Here is a 9,054-nt window from a genome sequence, read left to right as displayed (position 1 = left end):
ACAATCACATTTCAGCCTTGTCTCACACACACTTCCAATTTTAATCTCATTCTGCCCAGTCACCTTATGAAAGATAAAGCACTTTTTATCAGCCAAGCAGTGTTAAAGGCTTCTTAAGAAACCAGTATCTGCATCAGACAAGTGTAAAAAAGCAACCTGTGAGATAAAAGGTAAAATACCTTTTCTTTACTGCTACCATATCAACTGTGAGTATCTGGATATCTGACATTACTTTATCCAAGATGCAGCAGGGTGTTCCAGGAGTGTTTCAGAGCACAGGATACACAAGACCTGGGAAGACGTAGGAATAAATATTTATAAACACTCTTGTGAATTTTGTTTTGGCTCAGCCATCAGAGCAGAACATTATTTACATAGTAAAAGCAAGCTCCTATCTGTAAACAAAAACTAATGATCAGTGTGATAATACATGCCGAGGGCAGAGGATTTCTGTCTCAGGTAAAACAAATAAAACTCATCAACATGAGAGCAGCCAGTCAGTGAAAAGGGAGGAATAGTGTCACACATCACACAGTGTGAACTGTGCCCAAAGCTAAAGAACAGCTGTAAATGATGCATGAGCAAAGACAGCATTTACCTCAAACTGTCAAGAAAAGCTTGAATAAAATAGAAGGACAAAAAAACCTATGAAGAAATTGTAAGCTGCAAATGGAAAGAGCTGAAATTTCACAAAGTAAGCAGTCAGTTGATGCTGCATTTGGAATGTGAAGGGCACAGGATGGGGCTCCCTTAGTGCAGGTAAACACTGCTCTGGGAGCTCAGGTGAGCAGGAGCTGCAGGCACAGGTGTGGAAATTCCGCCTCTCACCTGGAGCTCAGGTGAGCAGGAGCTGCAAGGACAGATGTGGAAATTCTCCCTCACTCTCACACCTGGAGCTCAGGTGAGCAGGAGCTGCAGGCACAGATGTGGAAATTCCTCCTCGGTCTCTCCCAGCTCCCCACGAGGCTCAGCCCGGCCCGATGGGGCTTGGGGGCAGCACCCTGCCCCAGGGCAAAGGCAAATTGTGCCCCGCTGGGGATTCAGCCCAGCCTAAGCCCGAGCTTTGCCCTGCTGGGGATTCAGCCCAGGCGGAGCCCAGCGAGGGCAGTGCCAGGGCTGAGGATGATGATGACGCTCCCAGTTCTGAGCATTGCTGACTATTTTCCAGAGGAAGTTTTGCTGGACTGAAGTCTAAGACAAGAAAAACTTAAAAGTCTATGAAGACATGTGGAAATTACATCAATGCATGACTGTATTTCATAAGAATCCTCGCAGAACTAATACTACTATTTCCAGAGCTCAGAAGTGAAGAATGCATGTCACAATTTTCACACAAAGAAATTTAGGCAAGTGTACTTTCTAGCCCTTCACGCGTGGTAGGTAAGTGTTGTTATCCCTACCAAAACAACCCCCAGGACTTGCTCTTGCACAGGACCTCTGCTTGGCCAAGCAGGGTCACCAGGATCTGCCCACCAGGGAGGAGGCTGGCACCAAACCAGGTCAGCTGTTCCTGGCTGCTCTGCCCTGGCTCTCTGGGTGCCTCTGGGGGACAGAGGAGCCCCAGGCGTGGGTGGCCCCAGCTCCTCCTGCAGCCACCCGGATCCCCCAGCTGGGGCTGGATGCTGCTGCCTGCCAGCTGGGCTTGCACTGCTCCCGACACCTGCTCTGAGCCCTGCAGCCCTTTCTAATCTCCGCAGCAGCCCGTGGCTCTTTCAAAAGCCAATTCACTGGAGAAAGAGGAAGGGACACTTTGTGCTTGGTGTTCAAACTGAAAATTTGTTTTCCAGAAGCTCTTCAGATTGATAGTTTTGGTTGTATTTTAAGAGCTCACAGAGTGCCACATTGAACTGTGGGCTCCTGCTGCTGCTGTCACTCACAGAAACCCAAACTCTGCTTTGAGGGTATAAATCCAGTGTAATGCCAAAGATATTCATGGAATTACCCTGCCCACAGGTGACAGAGCTACTCTGAGGCTGTGTAAGAACAGCAATAAAAGCTCACTGCGGCTGTTGATATACATAAAACCCAAATGGCCAAGGCCAAGGAACACTCCAGCACTTGTCTTTTATCCCACTGCTCCCAAGGTCAGCATTTTTAGAAGCACATGTTTTTAGCGCTCAGGATTCCATCAGTAAAGTTATGTAATAGGTACAGAAACAGCTGAATTTATACTCCTGTATTTAAACAAGACTTAAACTCACTGTAACTTCAAAACTTTCCACAGGAGCAAATCAATTTGACGTGAGCAAGTACCCTTGGATGGCTGCAGTCAGGAGATACGGGTATGCACCCAAACCACTCTGAGACATCCTGATATACATTACACTTACAAAAAAATCTGAATTGGAGTTTAGAGACCAATTTCACAAGTCAATCCCCTTGCTGATCCAAACCCAGACGTGGATAGGTCAAATTTCCAGAAAGTTCTACACTCCCTTTGCTGCACAGGTAAGCAGAGGAGTTTTAACACCGTGGTCTTTTTTTCAGGGTAATTATTGAACAGAGAGAAGAAAGTTAATTATGGTTTGGGTTTCTTTAAGCTGGAAGAAAAAACAGCAATTTTGTGCTACTATGAGGAAACTGCCCAGTTGTTTTCTGCCTTTTCTTATCCTCCACCCTGCCCAAGCTCAGAGACATGGGGTAGGGGGAGGAAGGTCTTTTTGGGTTAGGTGTAATTTTCCCTTCCTCTCTGGAAAGTAAACAACAACAGAAGCTTGTGCTTGTCTCAGTTATGAGTAAAAAAATAAACCAGGACTTCATAATAAAATCACCTGGCATTCAGCAGACACGGATCTCCCCAAAACACACAGAAAATGTGATGCCACAGAACCTTGTAAGTGACAAACAAGTATGATGCAGGAAAGCAAAGACTTCATAAGTTTTTTAAACACAATTACATATTCCAAGATGAGAAAGCAGCAGCAGTCACATAGACCTACAGTACAATGCATACACAGAGCCTGGCTAATGTGTCATTTAATATTCATGTCTTATCAAATATGTAAATGTGCACTCTCAGAGAAAACACACATCATACACTCTAAGCCAGGCATGTGTTACCAAGATGATGTTGAACATTTATTTCTGCATTTCAAATTATGAAATCTGTGAGACTTCTCCTTGTTCTTTACAAAATAAGTCGTTTTCTAATTCTCATCCCTCAGTTCTATGTGTATTTTGGGACATCCTCATTCCCTGCCAAAATCGGTGGTGTCTTTAAAACTTCTTAAGGATTGTAATAGGTCTGGAAACTCTTAGTAGGCTACTAAACCCCCCTGTAAATGCTGGCAAATTCCCAGAGTGCCCATTCTCACAGGGATACACGGCCTAATTACAAACCCATTAAACACTGCGAGTTCAAGGGTCTGCTTTAAGCCTGCAATTATTTGATCCTCCTCACAGTAAAAGCTCCAGTGAAACAGAGACAGGCAAAACAGAGCCAAGAGGAGAGGCAGAAGCTGGATCAGAGAGCAGGAAAGTTGAAATTGTGAGGCAAGGGAACAGCAGAGGAAAAAGACACAGCAGGGAGGGAAAAAACCCTCAGGAAAGGGGAAGACTTTCAGCTCCAGGGGTAAGAGAGCACTGCTGGCATGGTGTGAGGGCTGGCCAGCCAGGGTGACGGGCATGGAACTGGCAGTGCCAGGGCACCTCTCTGGTACCGAGGGACTGGGAGCAGCTCCCCATGGCTGGGCAAGGAGCAGGGATCCTGTGGAGCTGCACCTGGCACAGGTGTGCTCATGCTTGGCAGCAGAGTGCCATGTATTCATTTGCTGTACGACATGAGCTGAGCTGTGAGGATGCTCAGACAGCATTCAGGGTGCAGCTGAACACCCCAGGCACGAGCACCCACCCGAGGGGCCATTTCCCAGGCACAGCCACCTCCTGGCTCCTCCTGTCACCCTGGGGGCTTCCAGGAGCTTGGACACGGGCCCAAGGAAGGCAGCACAAGCTCTCACTGAGACAAACAATAGAGATTTGTTTTCCCACATTCACACATACAGCACATTCGCCCTTTCACATTTTAAGATCGAAAATCTAATGTAAACTCTTAGGAAAACCTCTTGGTTTTCTCTCCCAGATCTGCTATCTCAGTGTGGCCTGAGAAGGATGGCTGGGATCAGGACAACTCTCCCAGTGTTCTGACAGTCCAGAGTCAGCACTTTTGCCTCTGCATTTTCCATACTGTACTTGTGCCATACAAGCCTTGTACTCTGTCATTTGACATTAAAAAGGACCAGAAAGAGACATTTAAGTCATGGACTTGGTTCAAATGATCTCATGGACAGGGCTGTGGAGCCAGCTAATCTGTGACATTGAAACACAACCTATTTTTCTTGCTGAATATTTGCTTATGTCATTTGGGTGGTGAAAAGAACCTCTCATCCAGGATGCCAGCAGCAAGAAAGAGCAGAAAAATGGGACTTACTTGCCACTAGGCCAGGCAAGGTGTCACCACCCACTGCTTTGTCAGGTTATGGCTGATTGTTTTCCAGTGACCCAGACATTACTAATGAATATTTTTATCTGTCATCCTACATTTAAGTGTTTCTTTCCTCTGTTTTGAATCCCTTAACAATCAGCTTGACTGTGACCGTGCTCCAGACCCCAGCAGTCACAGCCTGTGGTGCTGAGTGTGTTTATCAGCCCCGCAGTCCAGCAGGGGCTCGCTGCTCTAACAGACTCTGACACTGAAAGCAATCACAGCCCTGCCAGGGAGAACCTGATTAGTGCCTGTGCCAGCCTGGACACTCTTGCAGCCTGCTGAGGGGGCACACACCCCAGGAGCTGTCCTTCAGAGAGCCCCTGTGTCCTGCTGAGGGGACACACACCCCAGGAGCTGTCCTTCAGAGAGCCCCTGTGTCCTGCTGAGGGGACACACACCCCAGGAGCTGTCCTTCAGGGAGCCCCTGTGTCCTGCTGGGGTGGGGTGAGCTGCAGCCCCTGCCCCCAGCAGCACCCGAACCCTGCCAGGGCCCAGCCCCAGTGCCAGGGGCAGCATTCCCGAGGGGGCTCTGGGGCTCCAGCCCCAGCTCAGGCACCCCAGTGCTGTGGCATCCCAGGTGTGTGGCATTCCCAGTGCTGTGGCATCCCAGGTGTGTGGCATTCCCAGTGCTGTGGATTCTCTGCTGTGGCTCCCCAGTGCAGAGCAGCCTGGAGACACAGAGGGTGTTCACTCCTCGGGTTCTCTGTGTCCCTGGCAGTTCCTGCCCCAGTTTTTGCTGGAGTGAAGGCCTCTCTGTGCTTCTGCTTGATTTTTTCTAGAGCTGTGGTTTTAAAGTTAACCAGAAAAGTGCAACTGAGCCTTCACAACTGCATTAGCCCTGCACAGGAAAACCTGCGGTTAACGGATCTCAATTCTCTCCTCTCCTTTTCTTCTGCGTTTACACCCTTATCAGTTTTCAGGCCATCTGCATATGGAACATGCAGATCTACATCCCCTGTTTTGACCCACTTCTTCCACGAAATCACCCACTATTGTCCCAATAACATTTGACTCATGGCTCCTGGTAGGGCTGCAGAGACAGGAGCCCAGAGAGCCTGTTAACCAGAGCTAGCTGCAGCAATGTCTGCGGCTCTTGGGCAAGCTCCAAACCAGCCAAAACAAAAAAAAACCTACAAAAACACCAACAAACAAACAAACAAAACACGGAGAGGGGATTAAAAAAAAAACCAACAAAAAAAAACAAAAAAAAAGCAAGCTTTTCAGCCTTTTCAGCCAAGTGTTTTATCAGGCTTGCAAACACCTGCAAATCACTTGCACTGCAAAGCCTGTCGCCTAACAAAGACAAAGCTTTGTAATACAATACAATTAGACCTGAATAATTTAGGCATTGAAACAAATATTTTGAGACCAAGACTGTTTGCTTTCCTGAATGAGAAATTACCCAGGCTTGGATTCATTACAGACCTACTGAGAAACAAAACCAGAACCAAATGAGGAAATACTCAGTGTGGTAAGACTTTACCACCTAAATTCTCACAGTCCAGCCACACTGAACATGCACAGGGCTAAGGAGGGAAGGCAGGAGGTTCCCCATTTTCCTCTCCTCTAGAGGAGGACATGATGGAGAAGGGATCAGCAGGGTTGAGAGATGTGGTCTCACTCACTCAGGCTGCATTCACATTATTTGCTCCTTGAACCCTGGCTTTGCTGCTTTGAAAAGGGAGCTTTTCCAAAAGGAAATAAAAACAGGTATCAAAAATGTTGTTTCATAGTCGTGTGAATGAGTCCTAATGTCACCCCGAGGTCATTTGGGGAATGAGGTCATGCTGTGGTTGTTTGGACCAACAGGAGAACACAATACTGAATGGGTCACTGGCTTTTCTTGACTCCATGAGGAATTCCAGTTGAGCTATTGGGATACATTTTGTTTTTCTGACCTGGCTGGACAGTGAATCCATTTCTGTATGTTGCTCTGAGCTACTTGTGGGCTCAGATCTTGGAGCAGCTTCCTTCCCCAGCCAGATTTTTAAGGGATGCTACTGCTAAGTATTGCCAGCTCTTCTGAAATCAGCAGTGAGCAGAAGTCTTTGTTTTTCAAGGACATGGATTTAACAATAGTTGGTATGCTCTTCCACATAAAGTCCCTTTTGTTCATTTTCTGACTCTGAATGGCATGTTGAGTGTTATTTGGTTCTATACATTTACCATGTATTTGTTTCATCCTGGTGGCTGTGCATCTGAAGTCCAGAGGAATCTGTGAGCAGCAGTGCCAGACCCTCCAAACTCGTGGCTAAAGGGTGAAGCTGCACACTCTTCCTCCTGCTCCTTCCCACAGCAAGCAGCAAGATCAGAGCAGCGCACCTCAGCAAGGTGCTAAGGGAGAACTATTTACTCTTATCTCCAAATTCGAGGATTCCATTGTTTCTTTCAATTGTGGGGTGAACTTTCTGCTGTTGGTTTGCCTTCCTGTTTCTTATCTTGGTCCTAGCAGAGGCAGGTGAGTAAGAGGGGAGCAAACACACAGTGTTTAACCAGAATCAATGCAAGGGTCAGCTGCTCCTTGGGTCATGCTGGCAGTGGGGGCTTGCCCTCAGGAATCTGCAGGCCATGTCCATTAGCAGAATGAAGATTACAGGTCTGTCATCCCTAGAATGACAGGGTTGGAAAAGCCCTCTAAGACTCTCCATTCCCCCAGCACTCCAAAGCCACCACTGACCATGTCCCCAAGTGCCACATCCACACAACCTTTAAATCCCTCCCGGGGTGGGGACTCCTCCCCTGCCCTGGGCGGCTGTGCCAGGGCTGAGCAACCATTTCTGGGAAGAAATTCTCTCTAATATGCAAACAAAACCTCTCTGGCAGAACTTGAGGCCCTTTCCTTTTGTCCTATCATTGTTATCTGGGAGAAGAAGAGACCCCAGCTCACTGTTGCGTTGCCCTGCAAACCTCCCTTCCCTGACTGCCCGCAGCAGCAGAGATAACATTGTCCTTAGGAAGCAGATCTCACTGTTGACTTGTGGGGAGCTTTCCCTAGGAAAGGCCCAAGCAGGAATCTCAGCGCTTGACTCACAGATCACACCTCTCACAGCCCGTGTCACCCACGGCTGCTCTCTCTCCCAAGCACGGGGCTCTACAACAGTGGAAACTCTCTCCCTGCCTGTCAGGTATGTCACTCCTCTTTGGGCCGTTTACAGATTGCCAGACGAGTTTCTTCCTTTTCTCTCTCTTTGTGGTTAATGAGGCAGTTCTACTTTTTTTTTTTGTTCACCTAAGATTTTTGAAACAAGTCCTTTTTTTTGCCATTTTAGTTCAGCCTGTTTGCACATCACCCTGCACCTCCCAAGCTTTGTTGCAGTGGAGGCTCTGCAATGGGCACCTGGTTACAAAATCACATGTATTTTTAATTCCTCTTCCAGCCTTACACTGCTCGGTGAAATTTGCTATTGTTTAAGGCATTAGGTAATGACAGGAGTGACCTGCAGGAGCACATGGCTTGTCCCAGGAAAAGGACTGGAACTCTGTAAGAAGTACTGCAGGAAAGGGTGAACGTGAGATATTTATAATAATTTGAACACTGATCCTGGAAAGGATATAATCAGTATTGCCCCCACTCCTCTCTGTAAGAAAATGAAGTATTTTTGTTCTCTAGACCTTTTGAAATTTTTTTCTTGCCCATTTTTGACACTTCTATTGCTTTGGTGGTGAGTAAAACCTCCTTCTTCAGAAGGTCATTTTGCAAAAGTGCTTCATTCGTACAGCTAATGCTCATCTTCCCCTCTTCATTGCATCTGCCCTGCAGATCACTCACTGGGCAGCCCCACAAAGAAGTAGGGATTCAGTTTCCACCTTTCTTGGCAGAAGTTACCCCTCTCAAGCCGCAGACATTTTAGTGTGTGTAGCTGGTAATAAAAGATTTCAGAAATTCCTGCCATGTCTGCCTCAGAGGTAATAAACCTCTAAAGGAACGCAGCAGAAAGCAGTGTGGTGTCTGGTTTGAATGAGAGGAATGACTGCAATTCATATTGCTGCCGTTGATGTTTGTCAGTCTCTCAGTAAAAATGAAACTTAATGTGAGATGAAACTTTGTAAGAATGAAACAAATATCTTTTGATACTCAGGTGGCTGAGAAATCTTTTTACAGAGCTCAGAGCTGCCTGTCCGTGCAAGAGCTATCTCCCTCCCAAGGAGAAATCACTCGGTGAATGAGGATGCAAGATCTTGCAGAGCGTATGCGACTGCATTAATTTGACAAAGGCGATGAGTGTGCATGGAAGCAGGCACGGAGCCGCAGACATGCAGCCGCTAACCTTCCCCGCGCATCCCCTCCCTCCTTCTCCTGAACGGCCCGGGGGAAACGAGGCGCGGGCAGGTGCAGGGGCCGCTCCCTCGCACTGCCCGGCGGAGCCTCGGCGAGGAGCACGGCGTGCCTGGGGGCGGGGGGGCTGTTTGTTTGTTTCCTGCCCCATCGCGTTTTTATGATCGCCAAGAGGAAGAAGCCTTCAGGTCAGCCGGAGAACTGCTGGCCCGGCGGCCGGCGGACAAGGGCTCCTTTGATCGGCGGCGGGCGGGCAGCGGGCAGCGCCCGGGCTCGGATGTCCCGGCCGTGCGGG

At 48.0% G+C, this 9,054-nt stretch overlaps 1 protein-coding gene across 1 annotated transcript in view; it reads left to right on the top strand.

Moving 5' to 3' along the window:
* The first annotated feature begins 7,537 nt into the window (after positions 1-7,537).
* Positions 7,538-9,054, top strand: part of MME (membrane metalloendopeptidase) — a 35,395-nt gene continuing 33,878 nt past the window's right edge. Inside the window, exon 1 of the mRNA XM_005419061.2 lies at positions 7,538-7,608. The gene's annotated coding sequence lies outside the window, so the exon portion shown is untranslated. The remainder of the gene's footprint in view (positions 7,609-9,054) is intronic.

This window comes from Geospiza fortis, unplaced genomic scaffold (genome assembly GCF_000277835.1).
Source record: "Geospiza fortis unplaced genomic scaffold, GeoFor_1.0 scaffold172, whole genome shotgun sequence".
NCBI classification, from domain to species: Eukaryota; Metazoa; Chordata; class Aves; order Passeriformes; family Thraupidae; genus Geospiza; species Geospiza fortis.
The sequence above is the reverse complement of the archived record's forward strand: the minus strand, read 5'-3'. Positions and strand labels throughout refer to the sequence as shown.